We start from the raw sequence: 826 nt of genomic DNA, 5'->3' as shown, positions 1-826 counted from the left end.
TGTTTGCTTTATTTTCACTTCCATCAGTTTTTTTTTTAATACAAAAAAGCGACTCTTACCTAGTAGAAAAGCTACTACTTTAACCTAAATGCAAAATAAAATAATAATCGATATAAAAAAAGATCTAATGATCCTAACACACTTGTACTACTAAGGCTGGCAGTCAAGACCGTCAAGGTCTCAAGACCCATCATTCCCTCTCCCAAAGAAAGGCAATGAATCTCTAGGCTTGGACCCAGCAGAGGTGAGCTGACCTAGAAGCTAAGCTTCCTACGGTTTATTTTTTATTTTTTTTTATTTTCCTACTCCAATTTTACCTATTTACAACCTGGAAATGCACTTTTCTTCGTTTTGTACGACAAACTACTTTCGGGTTCGAGTGGTTTGGAATAAACATAATTTACAGAAATCAAAAAGCATAATTAAAACAAAAAAAAATGGTTACAATTAGGCCTATTCTGCGAATAGGCCTAAAGGAATTCTAACGGTTAAATGCAAAGGCAAACATTGCTACACAACAGATTCACTCTATTTAGGTTACACGTATGCCTGTAATAAATGCCTTATCAAATGTATCACGTCGTGGCACGCTGTGCTTTGTTTTCGACTTGTGTTACCATCAATCAAAGCACCCAATGCCACGGATTCGCTTCTTCGCCTGCTGCTGAAAAGCACATCGGCGAGCAAACTTTCTTCGAGCGCGCTGCGAGTGGGGGGAAACATTTCAGTGAAATATTTCAACAAGAGAGCGCTTTTTCCTTTTCATCGGCGCTCTTTTCCGTTTCATTTGCGTGGGGGTGGTCGCGAAACGATTGGTTTTACGTTG

Source organism: Ochlerotatus camptorhynchus, unplaced genomic scaffold (assembly GCF_037179485.1).
Source record: "Ochlerotatus camptorhynchus isolate MF236.1 unplaced genomic scaffold, CSIRO-AGI_Acam_v1.1 ptg000230l, whole genome shotgun sequence".
Lineage (NCBI taxonomy): Eukaryota > Metazoa > Arthropoda > Insecta > Diptera > Culicidae > Ochlerotatus > Ochlerotatus camptorhynchus.
The sequence above is the reverse complement of the archived record's forward strand: the minus strand, read 5'-3'. Positions refer to the sequence as shown.